The sequence below is a fragment of the Melopsittacus undulatus genome, chromosome 3, assembly GCF_012275295.1.
Source record: "Melopsittacus undulatus isolate bMelUnd1 chromosome 3, bMelUnd1.mat.Z, whole genome shotgun sequence".
In the NCBI taxonomy this organism is placed as follows: domain Eukaryota; kingdom Metazoa; phylum Chordata; class Aves; order Psittaciformes; family Psittaculidae; genus Melopsittacus; species Melopsittacus undulatus.
Window position 1 is genome coordinate 61700227 of NC_047529.1, and position 21548 is coordinate 61721774.

Sequence of the window (21548 nt, forward strand, 5' to 3'; positions counted from 1 at the left end):
ATGGGGTTTGGGGTTTGCGATTATTCCTCATAAATGAGGAATTCCCAGTAAGTGTGGGGCATAAACTCACTTTTAATTGCTGTTCTTTGTGTACACCACCCATTACTACTACCCATTGGAGAATTTAGTTGGGTGCTATATGCATTATGTGTTGCACTGTTCTGTTCAGAGTAATTATTGTAAATAATTTCTTGTGTAGGTAACCAAGTCCTGATAAGGTCTGGCAACCTTAACACTGAGTGCTGTACAGTAACAGATGAAGAGAGTTTCCTATTCTGAATTGCTTTCAAGCCAAAGACTCATTCTGCAAATGTATCTGTCCAAGTGTGTTTGGGATTCAAACAGGACTCTAAAGATGCTATCAGCACACAACTCATCTCTAAGCAAAAATCAGAAAAAATAAGTGCGACTAAAATACAAAGCAGATGAAAAGGGAGCCAATGATAAAAGCATATACTGATGCATCAGAAATGAGAGAAATGTCATGGGTGAAATTCTAAGTCTGTTGAAGGTAATGAAAGCATTGGCACTGACTTAATTAGGACAGAATTTCATCAGCCTCTGCTTTACCAGAGAATCTTGTTATTCCTGACTGTCATTTTCTTAAAAGCATCAGTATAAAAGTGGATATTGATGGGGCCAGAATACATAGATACTTTTAAAGAATGTGCTTCATCTATAAAGGGTAACACAGAAAAACAAAAAAGATGATTATTATGAATGAAAAAATGGGTGATGGAATTCAGAAGACTCCTCAAAATGTATATATCTCTTTGGCTTGAACTTGATGATTAACTTGGAAGAAAAAGGTGCTTGAAAAGATTTATTTCAAAATTTTTCAAAAAAAACAGTTTGAAACAATAATAATTTCTTGAAATTTCCCCCCTTTAATTGTTTTTATACGTTAAATCATATGAGAACAAAATGATTTATGTAGCTCTACAGGCAACAAACCATCTCATTTGCCTTGAAATGTTTATTCTTTCCATTTTGTTAAGTGGGCCATTGCACTGAAAAAAATTAATTTTTATTTTAATACACTTCAGAACATCACTGGTGGATTGGGGAAGAGGGACACAATAGCATACTAATGTGTGCAAAAACATGTGAGCAGGTGTAAAATACTGGAGAATGTGAGATATTGTTCTAATTTTAATAGCTAGTAAGAGCAGTCTGATTTACAATGCACTTTTGCTTCATCAAAAGTGTAGGAAGTGGAGCTGAGAAGTAAAATTTGGTTTCAGTACTACAACATACGTATGTATGTATATATGTATACACATTCAGAAAATATTGAAAGTTATATACTTTGTTTTATTACTATTATAATCACACGCTCATAGTCCTGAGGCATAGGGCTCAAGGCATTACAAAAGTTGCTCATATCATAATATCACTTCTGGAGGTAGGATGCCAGGATGTTTGGGGCAGATAAGAGGGAATACAGCTCCTGGCTCTGCCCTAACTTATTCTCTCACCTTACAAGCTGTGTTATGCAGAAGGGTTTTGTCTGCCTTTGGAGCAGAGTTTCAAGTATGAAGCATGTAAAGGGTTTGGACTGCACTGTAACAACTCATTCTGCTTGTGACCAGTGGATGCTTGATAGGGTGAGTATGTGACTATTCTCATGATAAGAGAGGGTCACTTTCAGATTTTTTGCCTCCCTCACATTCCCTTTCCTACAACAGTGTCTGGCACTGTTTCAAGCCTCTGCATGGCCCTAAACTGAGCTCACAGTTCCCATAGACTAATCCACTGGCAATAACCCCAGTGCAGGTGGCTCCACCTTTGGGACAGCAAAAGAAATTTGGACATGTAAAGAATCTCCTTCCTGTACTGCTTTGGTCATCAGAGTGCTGCTCTGGGACACTGCTGCAGGGAAATTTCTTCAGAAAGGTTTGGCAACTACACATAATACCTTAGAGTGGGAGCTGTTACCCGCCCACTCCTACTTCTATTTGTGTGTTGATGTAGTGTAGCTTTGTAAATTAAATTTGTTGAGAAGAGATGAATCTGCCTTTGGGTTGTACAGCACACACAGATGATAAAAGCTGCAGGAATAGGTTTTTTCACTAGTGATGCAAACGGGAAGTGAACCTTGCTTCTTACCCTTCCCTCCATTCTTCTGCAAAACAGGAATTGCTGGTGGGTGGTCAGAGTTTAAAGTTGTCACTATTTTGCATAAGGTAGAATCTGACAGGTTGTGAAAAATGCGGAGCTGGTTTTGCTTCTTTTTCTTCTCCAGTTCCAGGAAGGACAAATTTCTCATCAGCATTTCCATGTGACTTCTTATAGAAATATTTCAAAATGGGAGTTGTTTGACTGGCACTGTTGTTGTCAGGCCTAAAAAGCCAACATCTGCCTGGGCAGTTTGACTGTGTCCCATGGAGACAGATGTTTGATGTTCTTTTCGAGATGTACAAGCAGTTTGTGAAAATTTGTGCTGCTGCTATGCATGTTTCATCCCTCTGCCCAGACTGCTTATGAGCATGGAGTGCTGGTTTCCAGGGCTGTCAATCAGGCAGCTTTCACCAGAACTAAATTGACTTGAAAGAATCAAAAGAAAAACACCCCTAATTTTTCAGAAGAGATTATTTGCAGTGTGAACCTGATCATTTCAGAATCAGACATTAATCCAAGCCTGGAACCTTTAGCAAAAGCACAGTTTACTTGCTCTTTATTGCCTAAATGAATCCACATACCCTTTTTTTTTCAGTGCTAACCCAAATGGGGTTCAGATGTTTACTTGGAGTCAGCCATTTCAAATTTAACCATGAAAAGTAGAAATATAATCTCCCAGTACAGAAAGACTCTTTTTCATTTCCTTTACTGCTTGCAAAAACACTCTACAGCAAGCTGCTTTTAAAGTCTGTGTATTAGTTTTAAAGTCTTCCCTCCCTCTCTTTAAGGACTATTTGATGGCTCAAACATTTATGAAGTTCAGTGAACATCTGATGAAAATTGAACATGCTTTGAATAGATCCTGTGAAATGAATGAGTTTCACAATAATGTGGTATAGTTGAATAATAGGCATGTAATTCCTTCTGTAGCTCCCTTACTCCTAGGTGAAAACTGTACACACACAACTCCTCAAGACTATGTTAAGCCTGTCTGACAAAGCACAGTGTGCATGCCATGAAAAGATACACTGGAAAATCTCATTAAGGATCTGTCTGCACAGGCATTACAATTTGGCCATATCTGCAAGTCAGGGCAGGTGTAGGGGTATGTGTCAATAGAGGCTGAGAAAAGGGTAGATGTTTTCTTTGCCTAATAATAATAATTAAAAAAAAGAGTAGATGGTGTTCATTTGTACTGACCTTGAGTTCCCTACTCACAGGTCCTTGACAAGGAAAGCACAGCAAGCTGTTTTGAGGATCTCAGTTGGAGCAGTGGCAGCTACTGGTGCTACAGTGGCTGGTGCAGAGCCAAGTGCCTTACTGACACATGCCTGTCAGGATGATAAACCAAAGGAGGAGGTTAAATGTCTCCCTCACTACTGTTTTTTCAGAAAAGAAAAATATTCCCAAAGGGACTGTGGCTAGTTTCACAAATTCTTGGAAGAAAATGCTGAACCAGATAAGGGGAGCTAAACCCAGAGATTTCCTATCTGTCATCTGGCAGGTGTGGCAGGGCACAGCTGCCGCTGATCGTATTATTGTTATTGCACACCAGAGGTAAGGTTATGTGGGCATATGAATAGGTTTGCTTACACTACCACTGTTTTTCATGTAGCCACTTCAACCAGAAAAGTCTATGACTCCTATCTGACACTTCTCCTGCCTTCTGGTCTTTATTCTCTGATCTCCCCTCTCCCCTCCTTCATCCTTCAGGAAGGCCCCTTCCTCCAGATTTGTCTGGCTAATTATGTGAGAAAAATCCAAAGCAACACTTCCCCCAAGACAGGCCATTAACTCGTTCATGTCCTCACCTAGTGCTTCCTTTTAATACCACTCCACACTGGAATACTTAAAATATACTTAATACACTTAAAAACACGAAGGGTGTTTATTTTCTGGATGAAGCTGTAATGTTCTCCAGTCAAGGACCTGCAAATGCTAAAAAGGAAATGTTAAACCAGGCTGTATTATTAACCCTTGCTCTATAGAAACTGCTGGATTTAAGTGTGACAAATTATTGTTTTTTTTCCTGTTTCTTGAAAAACTTTATTAATGGATTGTACACTGGGTAGAAAATCTTGTAGAAAAGAAAAAAAACCCCAAAACATTAATTTAGTGAGCAGTCTACAGAGTGAAAAGAAAGCATAAGCATATCGTGTACCAGATTTCTTCAGGGAGAATTAAATTCAGGAGAGGGAGCTAGAAATAAAAATATGAGCAGATTTACTAAACATCTCTAAACTATTTTATCTTTTTGGAGGCTAAACAACAAAACCAATTTTGCATTAATAGATACAGATATGAGCTGAGAATCTGAGAATTAGCTTTTGAGCCTTCTCCCCAAAGCCCGATGGCTTTGCTAGCCATGATATTAGGGTGGATCATTCCCAATTATTTTATGCAGAAACCATGAGTCACACAAGATGCCATAAACAGTGCTGAACAAGGTTTATAATCTAATGCAGATTAATGACTTCCAAGAGAGAAAATGATAAGTAGAGCAATACTACTTATCTTAAAAGATTATATTTGGGTTTTCTGTCTGGAATAAAGGAAGTGTCCAGTTATGTCAATGAGTTTTTCAGTGATCTTTGCTGAGATATAAACAAATCCTCAACACACAGGCTAAGTAAACCAGATAAATTTTATGTCAAGGTAATTTAGCAATTCTTTAAAGAAAAGGACCTTTAAGCATTAGTTGTCTTACTTTCTTACTTCTCAGGGCATCAGAAAACTCCAAAGATGAGAGGAATTTGGAGAGGTTGCCTTCTCCAGCCATTTGTCCCAGGGCACAACCAGGTGTTACTATTCCCACAATCATTCCTTGCAATCATTTATTCATTTAGCTGCTACAGTATTTTTCTTGAAAATGGAATTGAGTAGGTATGTCTATAGTTTCCTGATGACTTTTTTGTGTGTTTGTTTCCTTCATAGTAGATGCCATATCTGCTCTCTGCTTGTTTTCAGACAGCTCACCATTTTTCATTACTTTTCAAGCATAACTGCTAATGGCTTGTAGATTCAATCAACCTGCTCTTTAAAATTCTCTATGATGACATTTTGTCAAGATTGGTCAATTTGAAAAATCTGACTTAAAATACTATTAAACCTGTTCTTTCTTTACAAAAAGCAGATGTGTTTGCTTGTTTAATAGGACTCTCTATCTGATTGCAGCTGACTTTCATACCTTCTTGAGCAATATCAAAAACTTCTCATCTCAGTTGCTTAGTGGATCAATCTTTTCTTTGCTCTTCCTCTTATCTGTGAACATATTTATAACCTTGAACATTAGTAAAACATTTCTCATGTCCCTACCTGCTAATCTTGTCTCAACATATAATTTTAAGCTTGTCCTTACTAATCTGACCCTATTTCTCCTGCCTGCATATTTTGTTGAAATGTGGAAGATATATGAAGGGCACCTCACTTAGATGAGTTAATTCCTTCCAGTGCTTTGTATCTTTCTTTCATGGTGATGTGAATTCTTTTGGTGCCTTTTCCAGGAGCCCCTGCTCTTCTATCCCATTGCTTCTTTACCTATTACCTAATGAGACTTCACATGACAGTTTTATGACTTTCTTTGTTGACTTTGGAGATTGTCTGTGATCATTCCACAATAATTGGTCCTTCTTATTAATGTGAACTGTGTTAGAACAATGGCATAAAAACTTATTTTTTCTGAATAACAATCTTGAGTTCAAGAAAGAATGAATGCTCTCTTTCATCCATGCTTAACTAACTATGCAAAGGGCTAGAAGGAGCTGAAAATTCAGCAGGCATCCCTAGTTGATAATGTAATCATGCATGTGCTCAGTTGCTGGGCTGAACTGTGCCCAGCCTTTGGCCCAAGATTGTCATGAATGAAAAACATACTGGACTCACTCTTACCTTCAATTACTTATTTCCTGTTTTCAGTGATTTATTTTTTACTTAAGCACAAAGGTGGTAGAGAAGTCAGTATTTTCTGCTTCTCTGATAATTTTCTATTCTTTCAAGAGTAACTGCAGTAAAGCTGAGTATCTCTCACCTCTGAGAAACATTCATGAGAGAAAAACAGGAAGCTGGACAAGACACTTTTTTTCTTTTCTTTTTTTTTTTTCCTTTTGATTTTCCACTTCCCTCTGTTTTTACAATTCCTTCTGCGCTCCAGTGTGCATCCTGTCACAGCTTTTCTGCTGCGGTTGTATTTTTATGCCCATAATATCTTCACAGTCTGTCACATCTGCATGTGCCAGGGCAATATATTCAGAGAAGTCTATGACAACAGCTAAAAGATCTTGTATATTCTCTGGTGAGTTTTTGTTAAATATTTTTTAATATACTGGAATTGTTTAGAACTATGTTACTTTGTTCAAAGCTGTCTACTTCAGAGGATGCACCAACCATTTCAGAGCTCCCAGCATTCCTTAGCCAGATGTTTCACAGCAAAATATTTTCTCAGCTGGATGGGAAATCAATGAAACTGCAGAAAGCAGTGGTGGGAATAATCAGCCTCAGTGATTCGCTTATATTCTGATTTCACATGGGAGAATGACACAAAAATGTGAAATAAGAATTCCCATCTTACTTCTGATTTACCTTAATAAATTCCAGTTCCAGCATAGCAAATGTAAATTGACAAACATGGACTACATGGAGTGTAAAAATATGGAACATATTCAGAAGTTATTACAGCTCATCCTGCTTCCAATCATACATTTGTTTTGCTACAGTAGGGTAAATGAATATTCAGTCTATGCTTGCAGTGATATTTATGAATGTAAAAAAATTGTTGTTCCTACTGCAAGGAATTGTTGAACTGAATTGCCTCATGCCTAAAATAAAGACAAAGAGGTTTAAAGTGATTTTAATTGGGTTTTTAAAAGTTATTGAAAAATGAAAAACATCTGTAGTCACTTCACTTGGGTGGCTCCTGAGCACTATTAGTATATAACTGTTGCTGAACTCCCTGCCCAAAAAGGTTATCATAGTTAGTATCACTTATCAGTGAATTTACAGAAAATTGGGAGCTGAAAACTAGAATCCTCTAAAAAAAAAAAAAAAAGTCAAACAAAAGCTGTGGTGACAAAACAGTATGTTTCTCCTATAACTGCTCCCCTGCTTTTTTTTAGAGGACAAGCTTCAGGCCTCTGGGCAGTGGCAGGGGAAGCAAATGAAGCAGGGTTTTCTATCAAGAAGGATCTTGTGATACTGACTTTCTTGACATGGTGTGTCATGTCTCCTTCAGCAGCATGACCTCCAATTACAGCCTGGTGATCAAGTGCATGTATGGAAGTGGGGCTGAGGGAGAAACCTGGAGGCATCTAAAAGGTACGTCTGTTTTTTTGGGTATAGAGAGAGTGGTCTGGCTGGCTGCACCAGAGATGACTGATTTCTTTTGATCTTAAATGTACCGTGAAAGAAGTTTCTGTAGAGGGAAAAATTCGTCTTTTTGTCTACCTTTGAAAAGACAAAATAAAAAATGTTGATGAACTTGTAGACTTCACTTAACTTTTCCCATTCACAATCTTCCACAGAAAATCTGATTTCATTTATCTCAGTAAGAGCTCAGGCATTAGCCTTGTCATGTACCTCAGTTACATATTTAGGGGTAGAAATGAACTTATTCAACCCATCTTCCTCCCAGAAAGAAGGAAAAAACCCCAAACCTAAACAAATCAAAAAGAACAAGCAAAAAAACCCCAAAACAACAAAACCCCCCAAACAAGAAACAAACCAAACCTAAAACCAGAACAAACAGAACCTCAAAAGAATTCCCAAATCAAAAAACAACACAAACCAAAACAAAACCAAACAGCAAACAAACAAACAAACCCAAAGAAACCCCCCAAAACCTCAAAACTAGTCATCAAATGATGGAATCATAGAATCGTTTAGGTTGGAAAAAACCTTTAAGATCATTGAGTCCAAACATAAATATATTTCAACTATTTTTTCAAACTTCTAATGTTTCAACTCAATGTTGGAATCACAAGCCCTGGCTATGATACACAGATAATCTATTTCAGAAAGCAGTAATGTTTCATGGGAAATAACTCCATGCTTTACCCTCACAACAACTTCCACAGAAAGGATTGTCTGGTATATATGTTCCACTACTTTTGGCAGGGCTACTGCAAATATCAGTAGCCAGTTGATGTTGAAATCTTGTAAGGGGAAATATCTTGATTTTACAAATACATTCAGTTACTGACTGAATGCATACACTACCATTACAGAGAAGTCTTTTCCTAAAGATCAACTGAGACAGCAAATGTCAATGACTTCTGACAGCCACAAAAGCTGAAAATAAAAGCATTTACCAAAATATTTTTCCTGTGGATCAAAACATTCCCTCCATGCTTTTCTGATGATATCCCGAAGAAAAGGCATATAAAAATATAAGCCTTTTCAATGTCAAGTCCCCAGGCCCATCTTGTTTCACCTGAGGGTATTTTCATGACCAGTTTCAGACTCACTTAGCTTTCTAGTTATTGCTGACCAGTATTATGTGCTACCTGGTACCAAATTTGGGGTATTGTCCCTCTTTCTGTATGTATGCGTTTCTGCTAACTGTGGCAGTATTTATAATATATATATTTATATATATATATTTATAGCATATATTCTGAACTGACACTGTTTTAACAGATTTGAATTCCAGCTGTACGCATGTCAATACATAGAGGCAAATGAGTTTCATTTATGTTCTTGGAGTTCTTATGTAAGTTACAAATGTCTTCTATTTCTGTAAGTGACGTTCGCAAAAGCTCTGGGAGTACTGAGGATTTGGATATGAGACACCCATTCAGCATTCCCAGTTTGGCTTCCTGGCCCTTTGGCCTCTCAGCACATATTTTTGTTCTTTTCATTAAATGCTTTCCTTGGGGTTAGACTCAGAATGCCATTTTGTTGGCTCCTTCCTCTTTGTGTTGGTAAAAATCCCTTTCATTACTTCTTCCTTTGGCACCAGTTCAGGCTGCTCTTGGGCTGGAAAGTCAGTTCATGTACATGCTGTAATCTTTTCCAAAGCCCTTGTCTTCTCCCTTCTTCTCCCTCCTGTCCCTGGGACCCTGGTTCCTGAACAGCTCCTGGGAGTGCTGGCTTCTGGTTCACAGGGAGCTGGCAGCAACCTTCATTCAGGCTTGCTTCATTGTTTCCAGCTCTAAATTACATTAGAAGAAGTTAAACTCCATTAATATTTTCCTAATATTACTTTCCTTTACACTTGGTGCCATTGCCAGAGGGATGTTCCCCTTTGGGAAAGAGAATGATCAACACTTTTCCAGTTGAGAGTGGAAGGGAAGTGGGAGCAACTGCATGGGGGGGAGGAAAGGGTGGGGAAACAGGCAAGGAGATGGGGTCCCTTCGGAAGACGGGCTATGAAGATAGTGTCTTGGGATGCTGTACTGTCTTGGTGCCTTCCTCTTCTGTCTCTCAAATGCTGGCTGGTATCAGGATTCTGTTGGCTCCTGCAGGTTTCTAAAAGCAGACGAACATTTCTGGCACCTTCCAGTCCTCCCCAACAAAAAGCCTATTTAAAAACAAAGCAAGCAGGAAAACAAAAATTACCTCTCAAAGCAGATTGTTTGAACAACATGTCATATTCCTGTCCCTGAGCAGATGGCAGTGATGCATTCAGTGAGTAGATGTTACCTAGCTCATGAAGGGAGAAGTCAGCAGCAACAGGAGCTGGACACCAGTGTCCTGGTCACTCTTTGTGCTGGTGGCTGGGAATAAAAGAGGTTTGTTTCCTGCCCCTTTCTGCCACTATGTGCAGACACAGTAAAGGTTGCAGGTTGCTTCAGAGCTGTCCTCACCCTTCTGTCTTCCTTATGTCTGTCCATCCCAGAGCAGAAGGCTCTGCCTGACTGCTGATGGCATACCTCTCCCTCCCCTAGGCTATGACAGTGGCAGTAGCTGTTCCATTGGAGAGAGGGGCTCCTCTTGGATGGTTGGTTAGTCTTTCTTGAACAAGGATACACCTCCGCAGAAGGCATGAGGGCAGTCCAGCACAATGTTTCATTTTAAGAAGCCAGTGAATAATGGTGGCTATATCTGTGGTTTTATCTCAGTTTATATTTTACCCAAGTGTCACTGTGCAAAGCCTACTTGCTTCAGTGAAGGGTCAAGACTTGTTATAGTAACACATCCTGTGAATGTGCTCTGAAATCCCTAACTCTTTTGTATTAACCAACAGTTCACATATCTCCTTCAAAGCTGCATGTGGACTGTTATGTCTGCTGTTAGCTGGGTACTAGATGAGATGGTATCATGAGGCTCAGTATTCACTGAAGGTAATTCTGTGCATGATCTTCTAGGATTACTAGGAAATACTGGTATTTTAAAATGAAAGTGTCATCCCATGCAATTTACTGCCCTAATCTCTGGACTGTAGTATGGTGCCATTGGTTTTGTTAGCCAAAATTTGACTCACATCCATCTCCCTTTGAAAAGGCATTCAGATCCCTGATGGATATAATGTTAGATTACATCTTAATAGGGCTCTAAGAAAATACCACCCTGTACCTCTTTATTGCTGTGGTTTTTAATAAACTACCTCTGCAGAAGCTAATAAACTACGGTAGAGAAGATGCTTTCTTTCACTGCCAAAGCTAAATGGAAAAATGTCTCATCCTGCTGGTTTCTGTATTTTATTTTTTTTAATATTCCAGTTGTTCTGAACTGTATCTTTCACTTCAGAGCTGTATTTGTCTTTGGTTCTTTTGCTGACCTTCAAGAAAACTGATACTGATTTATGTCTGTTGCTTTGACATCTAGCTCCAATATCTGACGAACATTAGGCTGTTGCTCACTGCTGTGTCTATCCCTCTTTATCTGAAAGTGCTTATGTACTTTAACTGAATCAGAAACATTTCAAGAGTAATCTCCAAATTCAGCATCAATGAGCTACTCATTTCAGCAGCAGGAACAAGGAAATCTAGCATCATGGTACAGTAAAACATGCAGAGCTCTAGTTGCAATGAGAGAGCTGAGAAAGAGGTATTTTATTTCTGTAGCTGATCCAATTGTAAATCTCATAATTTCCTTATCTGATTGCTGAAAAATGCTCAGGGAGGTGATGTGTGCCCTAATCTATCACTGCATCACCTCAGGCTCTCATATTGCAGCAAAGCTAATTATCATGTTTCCAGCATCACAGCATGATCTCACATTTGTTTATTGGAGGAAATATAAATATGACATTAAAAAAAAAATCCTTACATATATATTATGGTATGAAAAAAACAATGGATTTGGGTGAAGGGGTGAGGAAGAAAAAGAGAAAGATTCCATTTTTACAAGGTTTATAGTTCCTTATATTGTGTTGTAAACAGTGAGATAATTTTCTCCTGCAAAATGTGTGACATTTTACACCTAGTAGATCGTGGCATTGGTTGTGCAATGCCAAAGCAAATCTTCTGTTAGGAAATGACCTCAAAGAGATCTTTTTATGCCTTCTTGATAACTCAATGTGTTATGTGATTCTGACCAAATTAAATTTATATAGGGCAACTGCTGCTGCCCTGACTAAACAAACTGCCTTGATTTTGTTACTGCAAGCACGTATGTACATCAGGCACACTAGTGCTCTCACAATTCGTGGCATCCAGAAAGCTTTATGTAATGCTCTAATTTTTATTAGTTTAATTTGTTAGCAGGGAGAGATCCAGTCAAGGTGGCAATTTGGTTATTTTCTTTAGTGTGCTCCTAAGCAGACTGAGCCTAGCAAACACGGCTTGTCATGCACCTCCCCTGGCAGCTCCCCCCTTCACATGAAACTTGTGTTTCATCTATCCCACTAGAATTGTATCAAACATGCTGTTCTCTAGGAGATAACACACTTATTCTAAAACATACCAGATTATAAATATCTACTGGCGCACAGAGGCCTCTGAGACAATAACAGAACAATAATGGCTCAGTCCTGGCAGCTCCCCCTGCATACAAAACTGGACTTCTGTGAGCTCTCAGGGAGGAAACCTTTTTAATGATAAATCACAGATGATGGGATTGAAAGGATCAAGGCATTACTCAAATCCAGCCCCTTGCATTGAGGAGGGGAGGACCCCTGGTACTTGGCTCATTGTGTGCATCTGACCTTTCCTTAAAGCTACCGAGTGCCTGAGCCATAGCTACCTCATTAGACAAAATGTTCTACCACCTTTACTGACAAAGAAGTTTTCCTATGATGTCAGTGAGATATACCTATTTTTCATCACTAGCCTGTAGCATGTTACTCTTGTGTAATATGGCATGATAAATTATTTTTATCCCTGTACTAATTTTCCTATCTCTGATCATTTGATTAGTTCACAATGGGCTGAATGACAGGAGGTGAGACTGGAAAGGTTACAAATGAACTGAGGCCAGCAGCACTGAACCTTATAAGGGTTCCTCATTTGATCCTCAAAAGCAGGATGGCAAATATTATGACTATTTCTTTTTTCTTTGCAATTTCTCACTCCTAGTAGAGCATCAGTTTTCCAGCAGAGGAATAGAGAGCATGGCCTATGACCAAATATGCTCCATCACCCCTACTGTGCTGCTGGCTGACAAACATCCACTCAAGCTACTTGGTGAATATGTATCTTCCTAGTGTACAGCTCCATGTGCCTCAGAAATAATCTGTGAATGATTCATGAACTGGGAAGAATCTCGATTCTGTGGCTTTTTAGTTCCTCCAGTGTTGGTATTACACTTCCTTTTATGAATAGTTTGAGTCTTTGCAATTTTAGACTAACATATGTATTTTATTTCCAATTTATATCTCCTAAAATAAAACTCACAAACACTCTTTTAGTATATCAATATTTAGTACATCTACAACCTGGAGTAATTCATATAACAGGTAGAAACACATAAACCAATGTTTTTATAACATAAAACCAGTGCAGTCTTTGTGAACCCCATTGCTTTTGATAATGCCTTAATGGCCACCCTTAAATTGTGACATCTTTGAGAAGCAGCTGGAGGAATAGAAATTTAGAGGACAAAAAAAGACAGACAACATCTTGTAACAGTACCAGTATCTGCATCTACAGAAGTTGTTGAGTCTGAATGTTTTTAGAAGAATAGTTTCTCTTTCTCTTCTGCTTTTTTTCACAGCAATTTTTTTTTTGGTAGTGGAAGAAAGAGAAATGTATTAGACAACAACTAATCTTGTAGTTAAGAGCTAAATTCTAATCTAATGCTAAATTATTTTAATGTTACCTTCATTGGAGATCATGCATATAAGTTGTTTGAAAAGTGACACTGACATTTAAGTGGGTTTTTTTTTTTTGTAAATGTATTGAAACAACTGTTTGATGGTGAGATAACCTTTACTCTTTCCCTGGCATTTAGGACACTGAATTTCTTGTGCTACAAACACCTGGAAAAAGCAAGGAGGGCTTTAATCTTTGGCATCAGTTTCTCAGTCCAGTTGTACTTCATTGCAAATATCTAATTTTGAGCATGTAGGTTTAGTGCATAAAATAGAAGTCCATGCTTTTCAGCAAAAGACCATCTTTAAGAAGGACTTACTCCAATTTACTAGAGTGTTTACTTGCTTTGTTGAATCAGGATCTGTGATTCAGGTAGTGAATCCCTATTTTTCAACAATGACAATAAAGAATGATGGTGGTACAACCATGTGAAGATGCTCACAGGGTCATGTAGACTGATGCATTCAGCTCTATCAATGGAAAATAAAGTTTCTGACTAATAATATCTGCTTATTTCATTTGTCATGGTTCCCCCTCTTTTTCCTTAATAACAATAAATATGACTAGTACTGGGCTTTTCTTTCATCATTAGCTTTATTAACCAGCAGTGGGAAGGTACTTCATACATAATACGAGGTCACAGAATTTAACTATCTCTGAATAGAATTTAAATCATTAAAAGAAACAAATGTGCCAAAAGAGGCATCAGTATTTATTTTGAATTTTGTAAAAATACAAGAGAAAAAAATGCCACGCTCCGACTCTGTTTTAATCATCTAAATAACAAGGAGAAAAGTAATCAGTCTGTACACTCAAACATAAAACATTTTATAGCTAGCAAGACCTAGAAGCCTGACGCATCTGGCAATTAATACACAGAGACAATTCAAAACTCATTCAATCTTTCTCCCATTACCACCATAAAAAAGTAATTTGCGTAGGTTTGGACAATATATTCCAAATATAATATGAACCTGAGAAATGCCAGTAGCATGCAGAATTGGAAAAGTCTGTGTTCATTCCATGCAAATTCACTGTCTTTTTTTGGTGATGTTTAATTTTTTCTTCAGCTTCCTGTAACTTACGATGTGATGTCAGACAAAGTAAACACACATAAACACCACCAACCTAATCACAACTGTGCAGGCCCAGGATGCTTTAAAGAGAGTTTCTTTCAGCCAACATATTCACCAGTTCCCCCTTCTCTCATGCAAGCCACTCTGATAGAGTATTACAGTTTGAAATTCATAACAAAGTGAGGAAGAGCTGCTGCGTGCAAAATGGTCATGTCTGTTTGCATATTGCTAATGCCCATAGAAATCCCCTGCAACTCATCTGAACTCTCCCTTATCCTGCTGCTTGCCTTAAAATGCCTTCACATATAACCTTTAGAAACCTGGTCCCACCTCTTGTCCACCTTAAAGTAGCTGAGAAATCTCTACATTCTGAAGAACAGAACTAAGGTACATTTGAAAATACGTGATGGCTTCATGTGATAATAATTTATATTCTGTAACTACCTATATTCTACAATGCAAACAATGGAATCCCTCAAACTGTGTAGTCGTGTGCTGTCACCAGGTGACACTGCAGAATGGTGTTTAGGATCTAAATGCCACAGCTCCTACTAAAATGGGGTAAAAAAAAGGATTGTGAGTTCTGAGATAGGCTTGGTAGAAAGCCTAGATGCTGCTGAACTCTGGAGAAAGGCCCAAGATAACCTTCTGTAGGTTTCAAAACATGCCACTGCAATTCTAACTCTCACAAATGATTTTTTAATTTTGCTGTGTATAGATTCTACCTCAGAGCAGGTGTAAAAGACACCTATTCACAGCCAGGTCAAGATATATTCCTTATAGGAAATAAAGTAAAATTTACTCAGACTCATCATGCTTCAGACTGTGTAAGAACCTTTAATTACTTCTGCAGCACTGATAGCCAGACAAGGAATGTACACATTTTGATAGATGTTATGGATATAAATATACTGCATATTTAAGCACAGAGATAGTGCATTTCTTCTTGAGTTTAGGTTGAATTTTTGGTAAAAAAATAACTTGTTTATCACTTGTTGTTTGTAATTATAGGATGTCTGAATAAGTGTTTCTAGCTGCTTAGGAGTGTAGTTGAAAGGCTTCCGGAATTATACCTCTCACAAGGGCATTTTTTCACTCTAATCATATAGAGAGAACAAAGAGCAATGATATCTATCATATCTAAATGGTGATCAAAATAGTGTGAAGGAAATAAGCATATATTTGGAAGGGAAGGAATTTAGCTGCAAACCTACTACTACGTAAAATTGCCTTTAATTTTTCAGAAGGCATAAAATTGCTGCGGTTGTGTGCAAGAATCTGTTTTGTGCATTTGTGAAAGTATTGTTCATTAATGGATGAGAAAACTTGAAGACAATGAAGAATCCACAGCTTAACTACTAAGTGTCACAGGGTATCAGTCACAGGGAGGAGCAATGCTTTCCAGTTTTCATAGACTGTGGACTTTGATTTTATTTGGACTGGTTAAGGGCAGCAACGTTATCCACCCTATGTGCCATTCTTATACCCACGCCTTTGCCTTTTTGTTGTGATTTGATTTCAGTTCCCCCATTTCAGCACCTTGTAGGGTTTAGAAACAACCAGGAAAAAGCTCTTGCTCTAGTGATGTCCAGAGGAGATGAACAAAAGTAAGTTTGAAGCTAGTTTAAGGAAGAACCCCTTGAACATTTTTACTAACATAAAACAGAAAAGCACCAAAAAATTTCAAGTGTTCATTCAAAACCAGCTGAGATTTGACCTTTTTCTGTCTGTGAAATACTGTGACATAAAAGCTCCATACATACTTTTGGTGTGATGAATGACCTCATCACTGTAATTCTTTACTTCATTTCCGATACTAACCTGTCTACTGGAATTTTAACTCAACATTTCACAAAACACACAGGAGCAAGATTTCTTTGACCTTTTATTATTGGTGGCCCAGTACTTTTTATTTTATTTTAACCTGTTCATTGGACACCAAAACCACATTGGTAACATCTATGTAACTGTGACTATGGAATGCTGAAGAGTCAGAGCCAGCACCAGAACTGTGTGTGACAGTTTTGGGGCTAGCACAGGTCTGCTCCCATTAGGGAAGTGCCTCTCCAATCTGCCATGTTCCTCGCTTTGTCATCTCCAGGGGAATTCTAACTCAGACATGCATGTTTATCAACAGATGGAAATGAAGGTGAAGAGGAGGGTAAAGAGTCAAACGAAGTTAAAAATATTGTAAACTGACATAGAAGGATTGTGTTGCTAACATTAAGAGACAACACAATCTGAATAACAGAATTTGAACAGCATTAGCACTGCCTGAAGGGGAATTCACTCTATCTCCTCCCTAGACATGCACAATGCACGTCTGCTGATTTTTTAATTTGAATTTGTCATTTTCTCTCCTTGTACTTCATCGGAAGAGCAAGCAATAGTTATAAGGTTTGTGCCATGTAACTAACCATGTAACTAACAATATCAACCGTTAATAGCTTAACTTATCATTTGTTAGGTCTCCATGCCCCAACACCATGTAAGATGTTCTTCATGTTCATACATGTGGGATGTAATTATGGATTTAAAATTTGCATGCCAACGGCTCAGGTAATTCTGTAAGGTTTGAATATGCCCTAATATCATGACTTACTATTACTTTTCTATATCTTACTATTACCTATGTTAATTAGTAATATCAATAAATCATTGTGCTGCCATTTCTGTGGCAGTCTTCAGCTGATGATAGTGCAACTTGTACAGGTGTGCTACCTTCTACTTCAGTCTCAAGCAGGGAGGCCTACTTCAGTACATCAGTATGCAGGTACTGTCCATGGAATAACCATGTTTATTTCAGTGAAGCAGATTTAGTGAGAAAATAAATAATTTAGAAACTGTTCTTTTGACTAGATGATGTTAAATTTAAAAAGCTACTCCGGTATTTATGCAACTACCAGGAGCAGCTTACAAAATCAAGAGCTGTGCTTTCAATTCTAGTGGAGAGCCTAAGAAGTTTGTGAAGCATGCATTCTAGAAGCCGGATTTGCTCTGGGAGCCAAATGGCCACTTGAAGCCTTTCTCTGCTATTTTTCAAACCCTGTGCTCTCATAAAACCTTTCCATAAATGTTATGCAAAGTCTTTGCTCTCCATAATGAGGTCCACACAGGCTGTTGTTGGGTTTGTTACAGCAAATAGGTAGAGGGCTGCATCTGTAATTTTGAATGAGGAGGATTTAGATGTTTAAACACCTTGGGAAATCTGGGCTGAATCATTTGAGTTAAACTATAGACATAACTGTCACAAGATTGTCAGATGTAAACACTGCCTCCAACTCCAAATGTCAACTCCTGAAGTGGTGATTATTCAAAGACTTCACCTATTGACTATATTTTCTCTTCACTGGCCCTGCATCTGCTCAGTCACAGCAATGTAGCCAGTGCTGCCTGGCATGGAGCTGAAAAAAGAGAGCAATGAATTCTACAGTTGTCACTAATTGTCTTCTTGAGAGAGAACACAGAGCTTTAATTTTCCTTTTCAGACTATATGGATACAGCAGTTGCCATAATAGTTAATAATCCTTTGACAACTTGCCTAGAGCATCAGATATTTTTTCACTTGTGTTACTCAAGCATGCTCTTTCTTGGTGGCTTGAAAAGCCAGAAGCAGCCTCTCGTCTTTGCTTTTCCCCTGTAATATACGGCAGCTAGCTAACACAGCCGTGCCTTTATGGTGTCTCAGCCTGCCATCATGCATTGCTTCCTTGTCCTCTCCTTCTCCTCCCTGCCCTCTTGTAGTGGCATTAATCTGGTTTCCTTGCCATGAATTAGCATAATTTGTTAAAAATTAAAGCACATGTTCAAGTGCAGTAAGATGACTGAGCCCAGAAAGTGTTTGCTGTGAATGACAAAAGCTCTTCTGTTCCTTTCTTTACAATTTCATTATTTTTATATTGCTATTCTTAGTGAAGAATGTATATATAGAGATGCAAGACTTTAAATATGGCAGTGCTTCATCTCAAGTACTGTTTTGTTGTTTTTTTTTTGTTTTGGTTTGTTGTGTTTTTTTTGGTTTGTATTTTTTCCCCCTAAGGAAAACCTGTCTTCCAAAGGGCAAATCTACCTATTACAATAAATCAAAATGTACCCATACCAGACCTAACATGAGGCATGTGTACAACCATCCAGTGCAATACAGAGAAATGTTATCTCAATTCAAAATACAAAACAGTTGTTTCTGCCTACCACTCTGCCTTGGCTAGCAAGCCCTGTTTTTTCATGAAGAAAATTATTTGTCTGTATTTCCATCCATTGTGCAGGGTTTTACAGCACATAAATAAATAAGCAATTCCAAATGGAACCAAATGTTAGATTGACAGATAATGCTCATGCAGTAATTTTTAAACAGTCATGTGATGCAGTGCCGTTTCTCAGTCAGGCATATATCACCAAGACTTTAGCTAGAGGAAATCAGTACAACTTTATTAATGGAAGTTATGAGGCTCTGCAGTTCAGGCAGGTTTATCATTATTTTTTGTTTACTAAATATAAAAGTTTTCTTAGTAGGTAACTGAAGTTATCAACTAGTTTGTAAATAACTTGTCTATTCAGATGGAGCAGGTTCTGGGGCCAGTTGAACAGGGGAAAGGAGGTATACCTCATCATCTCATCTCTTTAGTGTCAGAAGTCTGATCAGAGACAGTGAGTTCAGCTTCTTCCACAGTCAGATTAGCAGCCTCCAAAGAGTGATTGATGTCACTTGCTACAGACCTCCACTTTAGGGTGATGTGAGGCATCCTCTGGTGGTGCCTGTCATTCTCCACTGGTTATAAAAGAAATCTAGGAAAGCAACTTCAGACTAGATATCACCATTTGGGGCAGCCTAAATTAGGTAAGAGGAAGAGAGCTCAGAGCATTCTCTAGCCCTGGTTGTGCAGGCACAGAACTCCAGCTGCTCCTGCTGGAAGCTGCAAGCTATAGAGCCACACTCAAACCCTTTTCTCAGGGGACTGGCTTAAGTCATAGCCCTCTGGCTTGCTGATTATAACACAGGTGTAGCAGCAGGTTCTCAGCCACACACAGTCTTCCCAGGATAAAGCTACAGTAATTGTGTTAATAGGGTTTTAAATTGCATGATGAGGCAAAAAAATTCCCTGAGAAATGGTGATAGATGAAAGAATAATGCAAACATCTTAAAGTGAGAGCTTCACAAAGCCAGTGCAGACTTCTTGCATTGGTCTTAATTCTTTGGATGGAAACCCAAAAATGGGTGTGATCCTTTATATTATACTTAAGTCTGCACTGGCTTTGTGAAGCTCTCAATTTAAGATGTTATGCCCCTAAAGATGTTTTCAATTTACGTCATGGAGACCTGTACAGGATGCCTTTCTCTTTTTGATCATGATGGTTCAATGAGATTTAGCTGCTATCCAGCAGATGCTTGTAGTGTTTGTATTTCCCTGCACTGGCACATCTAATTTAAACAAAAGTAATTCCACATGATGTAATGGTATTTATAAAGAGAGACTGTGATGAAGCTAAAAATATTTCTGCATTTCCCACAGAATAAGGTTTTTGTACTAGAAACATCTTAAACTTGTCTCATTGTACACCTGATTTATAGGATCAGAAAGAGATATGGCATACTGATTAATGGGAAAATGAGATAATAATTCATTTTTTAAAGAAGAGATGTTCAGAAATTTTTAGATTTTATTACTATATCCATCTGTTTTCTTTTATATCCTACAATAGAAAGCCTGCCAGATACTGTAGTGTGATATATTTTGTCTGGGATGTTATCTCATCTGATGTCTTGAAGCTGAGGTCATTTATTTAGACATTGGGAATTAGCATCAAACTAATCTCATTTTCTTAATCCACTGCCCACTGGTGCAGCCATATTATGGGGATCTAGAAGCTCTGCAGGTAATGTACATTAGTAATGCTGAACAAATTGATGCGAGCTATAACTCTACATGTCAAATAGCACCCAACAAATAAGCATTTGCAATAAATATGTCAATTTCCATAATTCTTTAATTTTAAAGAGTCATTCACACCTGTGTCCCCAGACAGCACTTTCATGTTTTATCAAATACACTTGCTCATACTCAAAGCATTTTTTGTATATTTGCACACTTTTTTTTTCTTTTATCTTTAAACAGAAATGACAGAGGTCTAGACATCATAGGTTAGCATAATTTAAGGACTGTGGTCAAAGCCACTTGCTGATATTTAGTAGGTCTGTCCGTGTTTCTCTCTACCCAAGTTTCTATTTTCCATGTGTTATCTAATGAAATATTTCCCTTGCTTTCCACAGAAAAGCACGGTAAAACAAAATTTTGGAAAAAGCCTGTTTTAAGGCTTGCCAGGTGGTTAGCCTTGTCCCTGTGTATTGTACTGGCAAACCTCATGTGACAACTTCGCTTAAATTAAATTCTGCACTGTGATATAAACACATGAATCAATCAAAATTGAAGTGATGGGCATCATTATTACGCTGGATGTAGTAAGGAAGAAAAGAAAAGACCCAATGTGAAATAAAATTTGTTCCACGCTGGCAGGATGAAAAGGTTTGAAAGCTAAACCTGCGCTAACGGAGAGCTTCCCCTAGCCTTTTTGCTGTTATCCAAGGACATGCAGAGTAGTGACTGTTGGGTGTCTGAGCGTTGTGTATGACTGCAGGTATCGAGGTTCTCACTTATTCTTTCTATATTGTCATTCTTACAGTCAGCAGGAGCATTGCACTACATTTGTAGCTGCAGTGAAAGGCAGTTTCTGCCCAGACTCTATCACTCCAGTTTGACTGGTAGATGGAAAGGAATGCAGAAGGGCAGCTGTCTGCATATAATGTTCCTGGGAGGGAGACAGGGAGAGAGGGAGGGAGGAAGAGAGGGAAGGATAGGGAGGGTGAGATGTCTCCAGGCACAATCTGTATGTGAAAAAAACCCAGCTCTTCTAAGATGATGGTTGCACTGAATTGTATGGAAAAGATTAGCCCATGACCAAATCATGTGTCTTTTAAGTCAAATAAATTTATAAATCTCTCTTAAAATTTTTGGAGGACTGCTAAGATTCCTGGGAGCTCTGTTTAAAACACCATACAATGCTGGAGCAAAGATGTAGGACTGGTTGACATGGAGAACGTGGGATAACTTGCTTTGCTGAACTGTACATGTCCTACATGTTCTACGTGTATCTGGCCATTTTTGGAGAT